This window comes from Mustela nivalis (genome assembly GCF_964662115.1).
Source record: "Mustela nivalis genome assembly, chromosome: 11".
In the NCBI taxonomy this organism is placed as follows: Eukaryota; Metazoa; Chordata; class Mammalia; order Carnivora; family Mustelidae; genus Mustela; species Mustela nivalis.
The window spans coordinates 91,318,892-91,336,554 of NC_139030.1; the positions used below are offsets into that span (position 1 = coordinate 91,318,892).

Sequence of the window (17,663 nt, forward strand, 5' to 3'; positions counted from 1 at the left end):
GCAGCTATATCTGTGTAAGAGGAGTGACAAGAAGAGATAAAGGAATAGCATGTAAATAAATTTAAGTAATTGGTAGTAGTCTTAATCTTGGTTTAGGTAATGGTGCTTATGAGTGTTCACTTTATTGATTAAAAACAAGTAAAATAATAAAATTAAATGAGAAGTCCATGCCTGAGAGTGATGTTTTATGAACCAAGTATGGAGATCAATCCAGTGCTATGCACCCAAGATTGAGTATGTATATGCTTATAGAAATGTGAGTACCTGTGTATGTGTCTTATTTCTTCTACTGCTTCCATATAAGTCCCTTCATTTTAATCTTTTTCTTTTTCTTTTTCAGCAATGTCTCCTTAAATGCCTTTCAGTCTTTCTTTGGCTACTTGCATCAGAATATGTGGGAAACTTCCACACCTGTCTAGATCAGCTCATGAGACCTCTTGGAAAGAGAAAGATGGTGGGTTTTGTTTTTTTTGTTTTTTTTTTTTTTTCTGGTGGGTTGTCTAGCCACACACATAGTTGAAGCATATTGGAAGATATCTTTTATTCTTTTTTTTTTTTTTATACCTTTTATTCTTAAAGGCAAGCAGGGCTCAGACAGCTCTCCTCCATGGTTATCAGGTTAACAGGAGTTGCAGTATCTTTGGATAAAAAGGCATGACCCCTCCGGTGCATCAAGGTGACCCATATTGCTCAAAAGAATGACTTCCCAAGTCATTTGTGCAGTCTGTTCTATACCAGAGCCCCAAAGGAAAAGCCAGCTTTGTACAGTACATCTTTAGGTGACTATGTAGCATAAATAAAAATAAATTTATTTATTTGACAGAGAGAGACACAGTGAGAGAGGGAACACAAGCAGGGGTGAGTGGGAGAGGGAGAAGCAGGCTTCCTGAGGAGCAGGGAGCCCGGTGCGATGCTCGATCCCAGGAGCCTGGGATCATGACCAGAGCCAAAGCCAGATGCTTAATGACTGAGCCACCCAGGTGCCGCAACTATGCAGCATTATAAGGAAGCTCTAATGTTTTTAGGGTTGGTGTAAGTCCATGGTTCTAAAATTCAGCTGAGTGATAGAATCACCTGGAGATATTTAAAAAATTCCTGATACACAGCCTTAACTTAACGCTGAATAGAAGCAGAATTTCTGGGAATGGAACTTATGCATGAATGTCTTCTAGATTTCCTCAAATGATTCTAATGTTGAGCCTACATTGATACCATAGCTTTAAGTGTAAGAGTAGGAGATTTAAAAATATCATCAAATCTCTCTATCTCCCCTCCCCCACACTACATTTTTTTTTTTTTTTAACTTCTGGGCAGAGAATGATTCTATGATCATGGATATACTGGAGAGAAAAAAGGGGAAAGAAAGGAAACGGTCAAAATTGATACAGAACAGTAAAATGATTTCTTGCTAGAATAAGATTTTTATTAAACAATTGAAACCATCTTGCTGCCAGTACACTGCCAATCCTGTAGTTAATTTCTGGCTGGAAGAATTTTAGTTCTCAGTGTGGTGCTTCCACATTGTTTCCTATTGGTTTCTTTCATCTGATTACCTTATCAGCAACAATTACCACTTGGGTAACTCAGGGAATCTGATCAAGATGAGTAATGGGAAAGTTCATACAAGGCTTCCTGTCTTTTTTCATTATTTTTATTTTTTTTCTCTTTAGTACCCCAGATCTGTTAGAGTTTGACTCTAATGATGAGACAGAGGCTTGGAAGCTAGAGTTTACTTCTCTTTAATCATAAAAAAGGTAAAATAGTTCTGTTTGAGGACAAAATTTAAGCAATAGGCCGTTCACTGAATTGTATTAATACCAGCTACCATTTAATGATGCTGGCTGTGCTTCAGACAGTCTGCTTAGCAAGTTATCAATGTTGTCTCATAATTTTTTGTACAACTCTGTGAGGCCAATACTGTTCTCTCCATTAGTAAAGATAGGGCACTGGTGCTTAAGAAGGTTACGCAACTTGATCAAAATCAAACAGCTGGTAGTGAAGAGGCTATGCAAGATTTGGATTCAGGTTATCTTAACCTTATTCCCTTGCTTAAAATACTTAAACACTTCATTCACTCCTTTTACTAAGTATGTAGAATTAGAATCTTCAAATGGGAAAGGGACCTTAACGATTTCCTCATCTGTTATAGTGCATAACTACTCTGTCTCCCAGCTCTTCTGGAACCCACTAAGTGATGAGAACCTCACTTCATCCTGAGGGAGCTTCTTCCATTTTTAGAATGTTCTACAGAGAATTACAGGTATTCACTACTATACTGATGTGGGTAGGACCTGGTTCTACTCATAGATGTCTTACATAATCATTATGCTTTCTTGTAGAGAGGAGGTATAGTAGCTAAGTCTCATGAATAAAATCAGGATAATAGTCACAATAATGCATCTGAAAGTAAAATGTTGGTGAGGGTTAAATGAGGTGATATTTGTAAAATTCCTGGTACTTATAAACTTATGTATTACTTCTAATATATATGTTGTAAACTTATAAGACATATTAGGTTTATTCAGTTGAAGCTCAAGTATTCCTTTAGCATTTTGGGGATTTCCCTCATCACCTCTTTCTGAAACCACAAAAATAAAATTTGAGCAAAGTGATAACTGACTCTAAATAATGAACCTATTTCAAGCCCGGCTTCCATTTCTGTCTTATCTTTAACCTTTGTCCTCATTTGAGCTCTAATATATACGATCAATTCTATCTTATTTATCGTCCATGTTTGGTGTAGTCCTTTCAGATTAACAGCTTGTTTGGATGGCCCACCAGTACTGGTCCAACGGTTGACAAGTTTTGATTTGCGTTTGTTAGCTCTAAATTCTGTAATCCGAAGCCAAGTGATTCCAGGATCTGAGGCCCTAATGGTGTACTCTGACCTCACTACCCTGGGTACCTGGCCTTTCAAATGTTTGAGGATAGTCACTGTATTCCTTCTCCGGACTAAATAATCCATCAATCAGTTCTTATATGGTCTCATCCTCAACCAAACACTAGTATTTAAAGAATGCAGTCTCTCAATTTTCCTTTTCTTTGCTACTACTAAAAATAAGATGTATTGGTTATATATTTTTGTGGTTCAGGGAGTTAACTCAAACTAGCTTATAAGTTAAAAAATAGGGAAACTTAACTGAGGGAGAGGACAGATCACAAAAAGAATAGGAACCAAGGCATCTCCAAGAACATCAGCAGTAGAAAATTAAAACATTTTATACAGAGTTTGGGTTCCTAACCATTTATTGACCCATTTCATTGTGATATAAATCTCAAAACTTTCTTTAGAATTTTGAATATTGTTTCATTATTTTTGCATTTTGCATGATAAACAAATAGCTTTAAGGAAGACTTTTTGTTGTTCTTTTGGTTTTCAGTTCTATATATGAGTCACAGTAGTCTTAGCCACTGTGAAGAAATTTCAAAAACTCAGTCATTTTAGTAAGTGACACCTGCACTGATTTATACAGGCATTCATTCATTCTTTCAACATTTATTTATTTAAATTACCTGTTTTGTGCTAGGTTCTGTTCTAGGTGTTGGACTTACAGACAAACCTTACCTTTTCATTTTTCTATGTTCCTATCCAAGAATCCATTATCAAATCCTGTTCAGTCCACTATCAAAACTTTTTCAAATGTATCTATTTCTTTTTTTAAAAGATTTTATTTATTTGAGAGAGAGAGCGCACAAGCAGGGAAAGGTTGAAGTAGGCTCCCCGCTCAGCAGGTGTCTCAGTCCCATGACCCTAAACCATAGACATATCCTAACCAAAGACAGATGCTTAACCAGTCAAGCCACCCGGGCACCCCTCAAATATATTTACTTCTGTCCATCTCCACTGCCACCCACCATAGTCTAAGTCACTCAGTATATTTGCTTATAGTATTATGAAAGTGAATTCTTCCCTGGAATGCAACAGGAGCTTCATCCTTGCCACCCAATAGCCATTTCTACACAGAAGTCATAACACTCATTGAAAATATAAATAAATTGATTCCACTGCTTCATGGTTCCAACTGTATTTAAAATAAAACTCAAATTTTGTATTTTTGAGGGGCAACAAGGGTCTCTCATTGCCTAACTCTCTTTTTTTTTTTTTTAAGAATTTATTTATTTACTTGAGAGAGAGACAGTGAGAGAGAGCATGAACGAGGAGAAGGTCAGAGAGAGAAGCAGACTCCCCATGGAGCTGGGAGTCCGATGCAGGATTCGATCCCGGGACTCCAGGATCATGACCTGAGCCGAAGGCAGTCGTCCAACCAACTGAGCCACCCAGGTGTCCCATCGTTGCCTAACTCTCTTAAGTGCAATTTTCCTCTGAGTACCATGCTCTCACCATAATGGTGGTGGTGGTGTTGTGTTTGGGTTTTGGTTTTCCCTACCTTTTTTTCATTTCTTTTTTTCAATTTTCATCAATCTCATCTCATCTAATCTTCAATATTCACTTTTTTTAAGGATGTTTTTACCTTACAACTTACACTACATTCTTATTGTATCTTATTCCTTTTCTTCCTGGCGATTGTAAGAGATTAAAATTATATATTTATTTCTATATTTATTATCTCACCAACTAAACTATAAAATCCTGGAGAGTAGAAATCTTCTCTGTTTTGTTTATTTTAGACCTAACATTTAGCCTAATACCTGAAATATAGTGGTCATTCTTTCTATATTTGCTGAGCAAATGAATGACTCATCTTAAGTATATTTACAAAAATATCAAATTTTCTACAATCATCTAAAAAGAGGTTGTATTTAAACATCCATGCTTCTTGTTTTTTTTTTTAATTAACATTTCAATCTTTATTTACATAAGATTTAGAAATTAGGGATATTAATATTAAATCACCCAAGACTGGGTGAAATTTTATTGAGAATACAGATAAAGGGAAACTGAGTTTTTAAAGTCAGTTTCTGAAATTTAGATGAAAAGAATATCAAGCACTAGTGAAAAAAATGATAAATTTACATATCAATATAGGTTCTGTGCTCACAGATTCATTTCCTATGAAACATAACAGAGGCAAGCTTGGGGAATTACAAAGGGAGGAAAAATCCTAATCAAATAGAAACTGTTGTTCAAACAGAATATTAGCTAAAATTATCCAATCGGTTGCTCGAGCCAAATTTTTTTCTTTAAGCTGTTCATGCCAGAACACAGCCTCTCATAGCATTAAGAATCCATATTACATTCCAAGTGTTTGCCCAACAGATGGGGGGATTTGAAAGATATATTCCATGGAAATGGGATGAGAATAAAGAAGGTTACCAGTTAGTCACCAGCATTAACACAATTTACTCATAATGGGGCTATATTTTTCAGGTTAAACATTATTAGCTGTATCCCAGAGCATGTTTGACTGTTATATGAATCAACCTAAAATACAGTAAGTTCAAATTGCTGGGTCTTTGATTCAGAATTGAGGATTATGCTGTGGAATGCAACATAATATGCAGAAATTCTGAAAATAAGAGTATAAAAAGTCAAAAAGTATACCCTCCTGGAATGAGTCAGTCACTAAGCTTTGTTTTCATATTTCTCCAATGACTTCAGATGATCAGAGGTTCTCGTGGGTGATAAGTGACACAGTTTTAGGTCTTTAAGACAAAATCATTGTTTGTCATTATAAAACACAGTAGCAGTTTCCCCTGCAACACATCTCCCCCAAGGCTGGGCCAAGTTCCTTCCAGGTTTGGGAGGACTCCCCCAACATGGCGGGCACCAGCTGCTCCATGACAACGGGTGCTCACTTTAAATGGGGTGGGGAACCCCATTCCTGCCCAGCTGCTTGGCTTCTAATCTCTTGCATTCCCATTCCATGACCAAGTAGAACTTTTTCCAGAAATGAAAGTTGAGTTTCAGTATCATTCACCATATTAATAAACCCTATTAATAAATCAGCATCTTATTTAATGGGAAGAGACTGACAGCATTTCCACTAAAACTGAGGCAAGGATGCCTGGTCTCCATTTTTGCTTTCCACTGCCACAGAGGTATTATGTTGCCTCCAGTCCCCAACCCCAGAACCTGCAGTCCCCCTAGTCTCCACCTAGCCCTGGGATGGCACCAGGGTGCCCAGGCCACCCAAGACGCCAGCCCATGTGTCTCCATCAGCTGCTGGAGGCCCCCACCTGTCACTGTGTCTGTGCCCCATGCTTCCTGTTTTTAATTAACAGTCCATCATGAATGTACTGTAATATGCAGTTGACCTTTGAACAACATGAGTTTGAAATGTGCACGTCAATTTACATGTGGATTTTTTTACATGTACTGTAAATGCATTTTCTCTTCTTTATGATACACTTAATGATATTTTCTTTGCTCTGGTTTACTTTATTGTATTTTTATGTTATATATATATATATATATATATATATATATATATATATATATATATATAAACACATACAAAATATACGTTAAGCAACTGTGTTATTGCTCCTGGTCAGCAGTAGGCTATTAATAGTTAAGATTTTGGGGAATCAAAAATTATAGAACGATTTTCAAATGTATGGGGGTTAAGTGTCCCTAACCCCCAGGTCAGTTGTGTAGTTGAGAATAACTATAACTTTAAAAGTGTAAAATGGTCAACCTACCATGAAAAAGGAGTGATGAACTGACTATTGGAAGACCCATGGACGTAGTATTGGACACCTACTTAAAGTGATAAGGCTCACTTGGTAATTCTTGAACTTCTCAGTCATTATGGAGGCATAGAGGACCTAACTCCCTTTCTTTTTTCCATCCACAAAAGTTTTTCAGTTGATTTGCTTGAATTCCCAGTCATATAATTATGTCTTCTAAAATAATTTTGCTTTCTTTCCAATGTTTGTAATGCTCCATTGCCACACCCATAATTTCTGACTTATGAGAGAGTATCGATTTTCTTGAGCAACTAGATTCACAGTCTCTAGAGATTCTATGATAAAACCAATTCCTTTAGGACATACTTGGGAATCAGTTTTTCAACTACTTAAATGGATCTTTTTTTTTTTTTAATAAAATCACATTTACCAAGTTTCTAGTCTTTATTTAGTATGTGTTGACTGGCATAATCTAAAACGAATGGAAAAGCAAAATTTCTGTTTAGTATTTATGGTTTATTTGGATGCAATCTGTTATTTTCAACTGGTCCTTTTGAGTTTCATTGGACTTTTGTATTTGTCAATTTGTTTAAGAACACAAAGATAATTTCCTGTTGAAAGGAGAGAAGTAACAAAGAAGTCCAATTTGTGAAATTCCAAGGTAAAATCTTTTTAATTCTAGAAAAAAATGAAAGTAAATGTAAACAGATATACAATAAATGACATATACTTCTTAAAATTTGAGGTCAATAAAATTTCTTCTGAATAAGCACAGGAATAGAGGTATTTAAGGAAGATTGTCAATTTTTAAGAATGTTCAAACACACACACACACACACGCACACACACACAAGCACTCACACAATTTGGCTCCCAAGTGTCATTTTTCCTGATGCAGGTGTGGCTGAAGTGATTGTCAACAACACAGGCTTCCATTACTGCTTAACTAAATGGGCAATCTTTTCAGGTCTCTGTTATTGGCAGGACTTTTCTTTCCCTGAAGGAAACATTTGCTTGAGATGATTAACTCTGTGTTTAAAATACTGTTTTCCATTGAAATCTAAGTGCCACTGTATGTCCCTAGCAGTTCAAGGTTTTGTCATTTTAGACCTGGCTTCATACTTCTACTTATCTGGCATTTCTCTCATAAAGCGATGAACTTTGTCTTCATATTTATCTTTTCTTTAGACTATACAAACTTTAAGGACAGTGACCATGTTACTTTCATCCTTTCTAAGGCTTACCATGAGGTGTTATTTGCAAAATAAGCACAACAGCATTTTTTTATTTGATTTTTTTCTGTGCATATCTTGTCTCTGGAGCTAGTTTCACGACAGCAAGGGCAATGACTTACGTCTGTTAAAATTTTGTCTAAAGCTCCCTTTCACCTTTACAAAGTGGTTCCTGTAAGACAAGATGGGCTTCCATTATGTATGATTATTTCCCATTAAAAATCCTATGCTGACGGGGCACCCGGGTGGCTCAGTGGGTTAAGCCTCTGCCTTCGGCTCAGGTTATGATCTCAGGGTCCTGGGATCGAGCCCTGCATCGGGCTCTCTACTCAGCAGGGAGCCTGCTTCCTCCTCTCTCTCTCTGCCTGCCTCTCTGCCTGCTTATGATCTCTGTCTGTCAAATAAATAAATAAAATCTTAAAAAAAAAAAATCCTATGCTGAAGGTTACTTAACCTCAAGCCTTGCTACAGAAACTTACTTCCTCTATTTACTCTTGCCATAGATCCTGACCCACTGCCTTCTGCTCTTGTTCCTTGGCCTGATGTGCTCAGTTTTCTTTTCTTTTTTTTTTACTTTCCAACCACAGTCCACTTGACCGAGTATTTATCTTTCTCAGCCCAAGCTAGCTTGAATTGTCATGCCTGAGCTGGAACACTCTGGCACCATTACCGTGGCTTTCTCAGTCCTCACTCCTTGTCAGGGCTTTCCAGGCTGAGAGCTAATTAGTCTGACTCAGCCCCTGAGTCAACCACCCCGTATGTGCTGACTGCCACAAAGTCAATATCCTTGCTTCACTCTACTAAGTAAATGGAGCTCCCAGTGCTCTCTGCAGCTCTCTGTCCCCAACCCTTCCTCACACTGGTTTTTGTGACACGTTCCAGCAGTTGTTGAAATTGCCAGCACCTAACATAATGCTATGTACTTAGAAGGCATTCAATAGATTTTAGATAAAAAGAGCAAATGTTTATTGTAATGGAGTGGAGGCTGATAGGGAACTCTCCTTCAACTCCTACCACCAAACTCTGAATAATTTTTGTCATTCACCTGTGCTTTTTTGGGTGATAATTGTATTTTTTTTTTCCATTTTTGGTAGAAACTTAGTTCTGAACTCCCCAAGCACACATTTATAAATAATGGACATTATAAATGTTTAGAAGAATACATGGCAGAGTTGGAACCATCAGACCATTTTTTTTTTTTAAGCTATACAACTTTTTTGAGGGGGTGGGGAGTTTGCAAAAAACCCTATAGTTACCCATAATTTTTTCAGCCAATTCTGCCCTCATAACTTCCATGGAAACACACTCTTGATAAATGAAGAAACATACTGTGAGTGGAGTGCAGCTAGTGGGGCTGGTCTGACCACTCCAGGTAACAAAGAAACAGACTACTTGCTCCAGAGTCTCTGACAGACACCTGCTGATTTCAAAGTCAACATCCAGTATCATGTGGTACACACATCCAGAGAGTTTTAAAATTTACTGTGTGATGACCTCAAAGTTGGAGTTTGCTGAACTGGCAGGAGTTGGGATTGATATTTAAAAAGTGATACATTTGAGTCCCAGAAATTTGATGGAAAAAAAAAAAAAATCAGACCCAGAGATCTAAGGGCACATAAACATAGAAGTCCTTTCTCCTTGGGTGGGAATAGTAGGGAGGAAAAACCAATGGTAGAGGGAAAATTCAGAAGTAAAAATTGAAGGACAGTATTTAGTATTTAGTATTTAGTATTTAGTTTACTTTGAGTTAACTACCCCACAATAGTCTGTTGATACATTTCCCCAAGAGTTATTGTGTCTGCTTGGTCTGGGTCAGCAATTCGGGAAGCTATGTTTCCTTTTATGAAAAAAAACGAAAAAAAAAAAAAGTGTTTTGCATCATGAAGGTGAATGTTAGTGATTTATGCAGGGTTTGAAGTCATTCCAGGTGCAGGTAGTGGGACAGTGGGGCAGCCTGTGGTTAGATGAGACTGTGTCCCTATGAAGGACCTGGTTCAGTAATTTTTTTTTTTTTAATTTTGGTGTGGAGTTTGTTATTCTGTAACATCACCCTTTTCTTTTGTTCTTTTTTCTTTTAAATGTTGGCACATTATTATAGATTCTTTTAGATCACCTGTGCATCCCCTTCTCTAGAATCTACCTTTCTTTAGGCTTGAACAGGGTAGGGAATGGTGAACTGCTTCTATCCCCCGGCTCTCCTTCTACCTGGCTTTCTTCTCCTGTACCATGTGTTGTAGCTTCTCAGCTGTTCTTGCAAGCGAGAAATTACCTGAAGCGTACAGACTTCCAGCACTTCCTGCAAGGTTTTGCTGGCACTCAGAACAGTTTTCTGTCAGGTCAGGGTCTCTGTAGAGTGTAGGCTTAGGCATGGGCTTGGTGGGGTCCTCACTCTTCTTGCTTTATTTTTACGAACAAGTCATAGCATATATAATCCCCTGCCATGTAACTCCAGCCAGAAATGTGAATGGACGGACAGTTGGTTGGCGAGACTGATGGTATCACAGTGAGTTTCATGGTTCTCATTTCCTCTTCTCACAGCTACCTGTTTAGTTCCTGCAAATTATGCATGCAACAGAGGTGAGCCACTTCAAGGACATGTGGCAGTCCCCAAGGGCACCCCCCCAAAAGTGTTTTTTTCTCCAAGAAACTTTCTTGCAAACCTGGGTTCCAGCACCTCCGAGGAGGTTCTGGTTTTCCTCCCTGAGCTCCTGCTTCATGTGCTGCTTCCTGGCTCTCCTATGTGTTTGTGAGTTGGTTAACTGGAATCCAGGTAACCTGAGACACAGTTTTCTCCTTCCAAACAAACTCCCTTGGGTGGAGTTCTAAGTCCAGTGCTAAATTTAATGCACCGAACATTAGCTTAATACTCTAGCAAATAAAATGTTCAAGGAATATTTGTTTTATAGAAGTCCTATTTTCTTAACTTGATTTTCTTCCTGATTTGTCATTTTCTTGGGAAGATTTTTTTTCCTTTTAGACAATCTATTGGTTTTTCATGCTCAGTTTATCTACTGAGACCCCACTAAGTTTAAGGGATGTTATTTCTTTTGGTTTGGTCCTGTTTATGGCTGTTACAGGGATTTGCCAGAGGGTTTTCAGTTGCTTTCGTTTTCTCTACCTAAGATTCACTTTCTCTCTTTATCTAAAGTGAAATCATTCTTCATGTGTCCTAGAGAAGTTCTTCCTACGTACAGAGAGAACACCTAATTTGATTTGGAGGATTCCTTAGGAAATGTGTCCATGGGTTTATTGGGAACCTGCCAAATTCAGTCAATGCTAATCACACATTGTAATTATAAAGAGGTTTGTTAAAGTTTTTCATTTTAAGGAATTTATAATCTAGGGACAATAACTTATTCAAGTATCTGTAATACAAAGTATATTAAACACTTCAGTTTATTTTTCTAGAGTTTATTTCATTTATTTTTTCTATTCATGTCTCTTGAAGACAATGTTGCTCTTAAAAAAAATCTTCCTTTTCAATTCTTAGAGGAATAGTATGTGGAAGTTAATTTACATTAGTAATAGTCTCTAAATTAATTACTATTAATGATTTTATTTGCATTTAGTTTTTAATTTGCTTTAACAGACATCACTGTTTTTCAGAATTATCAGTCATTGGTATACTCTAAAATTTATACTATGATATATAATGGCTATATACTAATAGGGAAAAACTTGGGATTTGAAAACCAGCTCTTTTGACTTACAGTTAGATTTTCCCACTTTACCATGGATGTTTTCAACGCCACATCATGCCCTAAAGTAGTAGTCCTACCGCCTTTGCTAATGTGATGCCATTTATGGAGGATTTTTCTTCTCAAAAACAGCAGGGGCGCCTGGGTGGCTCAGTTGGTTAAGCATCTGATTCTTGGTTTGAACTCAGGTCTTGATCTCAGGGTCATGGGAAAGGGCTGTGCACTGAAGGTGGAATCTGCTTGGGATTCTCGGTCTCCTTCGCTCTGTACCTCTCCCCCACGCCCCACCTGTACTATCTAAATAAATAAATAAATAAATAAATAAATAAAATATTTAAAAAATACATATGTGAATATACACTCAGAATTTTGCATACATTTCAGGTGTGTTTTTAGACACTCTAAAACCCATGCATGAACTCTGTCAGAAGCTTTGCTATGAATTCATGTAATTGGGATCCTGAGAGGACAAGGTGGAGCCTGGCATTAGAGAGTCCACTGGATATTATCGGAATCCCAGTTCTTCCACAGAAGTGCCAAAGAAATGAGGCCAAAGGATCAGAAGTGGGATCAATTTGAGATTTGTAAGACAGGAAAGAAAGGAATAATCAAAAGCCACAGTAGAATTATTTGTAAAGAGATGTGACATGTGATAAATTCTAGAGATGACAAAGAATAAGAATAGATTGTTTATGAGAAGACAGATTTTCAAAGCAGTTTTTACTCTGTCAGTAAATCAGTATCCAATGTTGATATTAGTAGTACAGCACTGAATGAAATGAAAAGAGAAGGTGGTTTTTTTTTGTTTTGTTTTGTTTTTAATCACAAAAGCAGGCATTTAAAGCCTTTCGAATCAGTGAATCAATGAAATCTTTCAGAAGAGACAGAGATGATTAGCGGAGCAGTAATAAAATTTCACTCTTATCAAAGCTTGCCTTTGTTTAACATTTAATGTTCATTATGTATTACTATTTGAAGGATCATTGGATTTATTTAAGACATAAATACCACTAATTCAAAACTTATTCCACTACTGTCTCCATAGATAGTGAGGACCCATGGATTTCATCACTGCATATCCCAATTTCAAAGATTAATCACCACCCCAAAAAAAGATCCACAACTTACCAGTAGCTTTTAAAATATCACTTGTAAGTCTTAGCTTCCATTGTCATAGTGTCTGTATCAACAATGCAATGTTTTTCACTAGAATAGTAGAATTCTCATGTTTTAAACTGTTCACAATTTAATTATTTATTTGGAAGCTTGAGGTGAATTTGAAGTGTGAAAATTTACAGAATTTTATCAAATGCTCCTTTTTTTAACCAAAGTATATGCAGATCTTCTATATAGAAATGACACTTAAACCAAGTTTTATAGGTTGTCATGACAACATGAGTAGCATTCCTTGAGGAAAGATTTGAGCTTGATCATATTTGCAGTTGTCCTGGCAACATCACAGTCTGACTTCATGAATGAGATGTCACTTACTTCACCAGTTAAACTGGTTTTAAGTTGATTGGACTTCTGGTTAAGATGAGTGGACTTCTATATATATAGAATCATATATATATATATGTATATATACATATATATATATATTTCAGAAAAATGATCACTGTTTTAAAAATAGACACAAAAGAAATCGCATTTCAGAGTCTGAGAAGAGAGACAGATACATATCAAAGTAGGAAAAGAGATGTGAGAACGAGGTTGGGAAATGGAAGACAAGGAATGAGAGAAGGCAAAAAGGAAAAAAGCAAATAAAGTAATATGGACAAGGAGGTTGGCATTAGTAAGTCAAAGAATTTCACTGTATCATTGCTGGATGGGAAAGGTTGAACATGGGAACAGAGGAGAGAGTTGCTATGGAAACACTGGGGCACCTTGATTGAACAAACAGGAGTGCCCTATTGTGTTGTAACTAAGTTGTTGTTATTGTCATTATTATCAGGAACATCAGATGGAGAATCATTCTAGAAGCACACCAGAAGCATTTACAGGTATCTGACAAAGGAGTTTTGAAGGAAACAGCTTCAAGCTAAATGGATTTGGTACAACAGAAACAACTCTTTATACAAGATCACTTTCAGACATGGACAACTACAAATAAATCTTACATCAATCATAGCAGCTGTGAATATAAATTTTAACTGTTTTTAAAATGTTTTTTTTTTTTTAATTTTTAATCTTAATAGTACGGCTTCCAAACTACTTACACATTGAGACTGAAATATAAATTGAGTGATTTTACTTTCTTCTGTGAGTAATTTTATATTACTGAAGAACTAGGAGAAGTTTGAACAAATGAGACAAAAGTAAATGACACGGTGTAGATTTCTGGTGTGTGGGGGTGTGTGTGTGTGCGCGCCCGCGCAGATGTGCGTGTGCGCATGTGTGGGTAAAACTATTCTCTTCACATGTCTTTATGTATATTATGCCATACTTTTAATTTTAATTTTTTTTAAGATTTTATTTATATGAGAGAGAGGGAGCAAGAGAGAGAATGAGCAGGGGGAAGGAGAGAGGGAGAGGAATCAGCAGGCTCCCTGCTGAGCAGGGGACTCCATCCTAGGACCCCAGAATCCTGAACTGAGCCACAAGACACCCCATGCCATAGCTTTAAATCAGGACTTCTTAACCCTGGTTCCATGGCGCAGAGGTTTTTAGGTTCAATGAAACCTTTGAAATCAAATGCATGTGTACATGTATATGAGTAGTGCATTTTCTGGGGTGATGAACCAGAATTTTACTGGGCAAATAGTGACCTTCAGAACATCACCCACTAATGAAAAGTTGTGGGTAGGTGCATCAAATCATGAATAGAAAGAAAAAGAAAGATGGCTAGGATTTTCCACTGTGTGAAAGTCAGGCATGGGTAGGAACTCTTAGTTCTTGACAATACCAGCTACCCTGAACCTATTGATGTGCCATTGAGCCATCTGTGGAACTGCCAAAGACAGAGAGACTAATAGAGAAGATGGCTCATAGTACTTTTATATATATATATATATATATATATATATATATGATTTTATTTATTTATTTGACAGAGATCACAAGTAGGCAGAGAGGCAGGCAGAGAGAGGAAGGGAAGTAGGCTTCCCGCCAAGCAGAGAGCCTGATGCTGGGCTTGATCCCAGGACCTTGGGATCATGACCTGAGCCGAAGGCAGAGGCTTTAACCCACTGAGCCACCCAGGTGCCCCTCGTAGTACTTTTTAAAGAAATAAGTTACTAAAGCACAGTGAAAGTCATCACCAGTAAACAAAACAAAGATCTTTCCTCCCTGGAGTTTATATTCCGGCAGGAAGGAAGAGAGCTACAGATAAAAGTGTTAGATGTGGTAATATTTAAGTCTTAAAAGAATTTTCAGTGTTCCCAGTGCCTGCCACAGGATAGATGCTTAATTAGGACCTGTTTGCAGGGGCTTCTTGAAGTACATATTCATTTAAAAACATTAATTTTTTGCCTTCACCTTCTAAAATGTGAGCTCTATGGGGGACTTTTATGTATTTCATTTCCTGCTGTATCCTGAGCACCTGAGCACCTTGAACTTAGTACACACTCAATAATTATTTGTTTGTGAATAAAGGGATGTTCTAAGGGTCAGTGTTCAGTGTTGGGGGTATAATAATCACTTAAAACCTCATCAGCATAAGCAAAAATTGTTCACATTAACTTTGCCATTTCCATGCCTGTTGTCTAAACAAGAAGGCCTTCGTTCATTAAGAAAACAAAAACAAAACAAAAAACATAATGATGGGGGCGCCTGGGTGGCTCCATGGGTTAAGCCACTGCCTTCGGCTCAGGTCATGATCTCAGGGATCTGGGATCGAGTCCCACATCGTGCTCTTTGCTCGGCGGGGAGCCTGCTTCTCTCTCTCTCTCCCTCCGTCTACTTGTGATCTCTCTCTATCAAATAAATAAATAAAATCTTTAAAAACAAAACAAAACAAAAACAAAAACAAAACATAATGATGTCCTTACAGCTCCATGGCAGTCCAAGATATTTTCTCTACTTAGCTTCTTTTTAAGCTGGCTCTATCTGTCAACATTAGAAATCAATAGGTCAAAAAACATGTCCACTACTCACATTAGAATTTTTCCCCTTTGTACTTGACAAACCCATCTAAATGCTGCCCCTCTGGGCCCTATTACCATGGCCAGCTCTGAAGCTCCGTGGTTGAACCTCAAGCATGTACCTACAGCTATCTTCGAAGAGGTATTTAGAATTTGCACACACTCCCTTTTTGGGTCGTTTGCATCCGTGATAGCATGGATCAGAATTTAGCTCATCAGAACTTAGTCTATTCCAGGTATAGTAGCATGTAATTCACATTAGCTGAAATCATCATCATCTCCTATATCATCTCGAGTGTACCAGGAGTGTTACAGGCACAAATATTACTCAACCCTTACAACACCTCTTTTTGATATGTATTATCATTCCCATTTTACAAGTGGGAACAAACAAACAAAAAACAAAACTTGAGAGGCAAAGTTATCCCTTGTGACACAAAGTAAGAGACAGACAAGGGCTTCAAACACAGGCCTGTGGACTCTAAAATTTGTGTACGGTATGCTTTGGTGGTTTACCTATGAAAGCTCTGTGATTCTGTCTAGTTGTTGAGCTCATTAGTATAATTCTCTTTCAGAATCCTAACCCTCACCTCATTCCACCAGTCTTTATTCCCATGCATGCCTTGTCCAACATGGTGCCTCGGTAGACAGCACAGACCCACGCTGAATCAGAGCTGTTGCCCGTGGTAACGAGCTGCATCAGAGACTGGGTTCCGTTGGGATGTCAGATCACCCTGGAAACACCCTGGGGAGACTTTGGAATTATTCATAATTACCACAAATTGAAAGTGATGAGAAAATTGGTGCTATTTCCCTATCAATCTCTAGAAAGATTATTATGCTATTTACTACCAGGTTTGGGGTTTTTGGTTTTTTTTTTTATTCTTGCTGTGAGAATTTGTTCCATAAGCATCAAGATTAATTCCCAATCTTTGTTTTGTAACACTCCCGTATACCTCCAGTTATTTCAAGGTTTGCAGTGAAATTCTTAATTTCCTAACAGTATTATATAATGTAGTTAAACTTTGCTTTAACCTTTTATTATGAAAGAACTCAAACATACTCAATAGTAATAGGAGAGAAACGAACCTCTATGTGCCCATTGATCCATGGTAGACAGTTACTAATAAATATCAAATCTTATTTCATTCATATTCACTCCCACCCCTCCCCCATACCTACCTCAGGAGTACTTTATAGCAAATTTCAGATATCTTCTCATGTCAGTTTGGTTAAATTTTATTTAAATGGTAATGTCATAGGAGCAATTGGGCAAAGAGAAAAATGAGGAAGAGAACATGGGAACAATACAAAAACCCCAGCAAAATGCAGTGAAATTTCTTGTTTTTATTTTACTCTAAGCAGATGAAACCATGTATCTTTTATTCATTTTTACAGCAGTCAATACTTAATATATATTTTTGATAATGATTATGATGATGATAACTTTGCTAGAATGTGTAGCAAATAATTCCCGAGTGGGTATCAGACACTGAGGGAGATAGATTGTAGCAATTCCCAGATGGTAAGAAATTGGGAATCAGTGATGAGTTTGCAATATAAAGGACTAGTGTGTTTTCTATTACTGACCAAATCAAGGGGGCATTTTCTTATAGTGTACTGGGGGAGATGTTCTTGGCAACAGAATCTTTTTGTATACTATATATTATATTCAAGATAATGTCTGTAGCATCCAAACAACTCTGACATTAAAGCTTCTTTACTGAGACTGATAGAAAAGGTATGTTAGATTTTGTTTGCTTTTGTATTTCTCATTAATAACTACCAATAACAGAGCTGCAATTGATAATGCTTTTAAATATCAAGTTATTATTTTTAACTTGAATTTGAATGATAATGAAAATACCCTATCTGCATTATAATTCTTCTTATTTTGTAGAATGTCTAATTATTCAAAAAATGTTTCTGTTCTCAGTCTAATGATGGCATTGAAAACACATATAAATTGGTTAGTAATTTAGCATATCAAAAAATCAAATAATAAGATTTTCAATATATTAATTATTATTTTTGAAAAGTCAATCTAAAATATCAATGTT

The 17,663-nt window shown here is 37.0% G+C and overlaps 2 long non-coding RNA genes across 5 annotated transcripts in view; one reads left to right on the forward strand and one right to left on the reverse strand.

The window, feature by feature from the left end:
* The window catches only part of LOC309844360, a 32,110-nt gene extending 18,459 nt beyond the window's left edge, over positions 1–13,651 (forward strand). The window contains exons 3-6 of one of the 2 annotated variants that reach the window (XR_014300635.1): positions 341–454; positions 2,150–2,260; positions 12,567–12,672; positions 13,476–13,651. This is a non-coding gene — a long non-coding RNA (uncharacterized lncRNA). Of the gene's footprint in view, positions 1–340; positions 455–2,149; positions 2,261–10,094; positions 10,327–12,566; positions 12,673–13,475 lie in introns of those variants that run through there. The other variant, XR_014300636.1, reaches the window with a different exon arrangement.
* LOC309844361 lies at positions 7,107–16,373 on the reverse strand. 3 transcript variants are annotated; one of them, XR_014300637.1, is made up of 3 exons: positions 16,194–16,373; positions 10,093–10,376; positions 7,107–7,269 (listed from the first exon to the last, which is right to left on the reverse strand). It is a non-coding gene; the product is annotated as an uncharacterized lncRNA (long non-coding RNA). The 3 variants fall into 3 exon arrangements; XR_014300638.1 differs by lacking the exon at positions 16,194–16,373 and adding an exon at positions 15,511–15,932; XR_014300639.1 differs by lacking the exon at positions 16,194–16,373 and adding an exon at positions 10,484–10,571.
* Positions 16,374–17,663: the final 1,290 nt, after the last annotated feature.